The 642-nt window shown below is 60.4% G+C and overlaps 2 protein-coding genes across 7 annotated transcripts in view; one reads left to right on the top strand and one right to left on the bottom strand.

Moving 5' to 3' along the window:
• KIAA0319L (KIAA0319-like ortholog) overlaps positions 1 to 642 on the top strand; it is a 109,334-nt gene that overhangs the window by 462 nt on the left and 108,230 nt on the right. The gene's annotated exons all lie outside the window — the stretch shown is intronic.
• NCDN (neurochondrin) overlaps positions 1 to 642 on the bottom strand; it is a 20,610-nt gene that overhangs the window by 9,364 nt on the left and 10,604 nt on the right. The gene's annotated exons all lie outside the window — the stretch shown is intronic.

Below are 642 nucleotides of genomic sequence, written 5' to 3'. Positions count from 1 at the left end.
GAGGACCACGAGCTCAGGGGAGGGGCAGGCGGAACGGGCTATTTCTGGGGTGCGCTGCGGTGTGCTGGGACCCGGAGGTGGCGCTTCTGGCCCGGCTAGGACTGCCAGCTGCTCTGGCTTGATGGGTGCGGAGGTCGGGTCCCAGGCTGCACTCCTCTTCTCAGGCCGGGCCGGGCCTGGCAGCTCCCTCCATCCCTGAAGGACAGACCGGCTCGGGGCGCCGCGGTCTCAGCCCCTCGGCTTCTGCAGCCTCGTCCTTAGCTGCTGTCTCAGGTGTTTGGCGTTTGCACCTGGATAGAAAGTTGATGCAGATTAAGGAGGGCGGGGCTGAGCACGACGTGTAAATTACTCTGCGGAAACCTGCCTTTTCCAAGACTTGGACTTGGACAGTTCTGCCCCACGGAGGGGTCCCGTGGGGGCTTGCAGGGAGCACAAAGGTGACATGAAGGAAATCAAAAGAGAACCAGGCAGGATTCCAGGCAAGCTTTGCCTTCTCTCACCTCATGGTGGTTGTGCCCAACCGACATTAGATGCAGCAGGTGAAGAGAATTAGCTGACTCGTGTGCTTTCTTATATGATTAACAGGCTGGAAGCTAGGAACAAATTGGATAGACGACCCCCCCCCCCCCCCCCCCCCCCACC

This window comes from Myotis brandtii, unplaced genomic scaffold (assembly GCF_000412655.1).
Source record: "Myotis brandtii unplaced genomic scaffold, ASM41265v1 scaffold274, whole genome shotgun sequence".
In the NCBI taxonomy this organism is placed as follows: Eukaryota; Metazoa; Chordata; class Mammalia; order Chiroptera; family Vespertilionidae; genus Myotis; species Myotis brandtii.
Note: the sequence above shows the minus strand (reverse complement) of the source record. Positions and strands in the feature narration are given on the sequence as shown.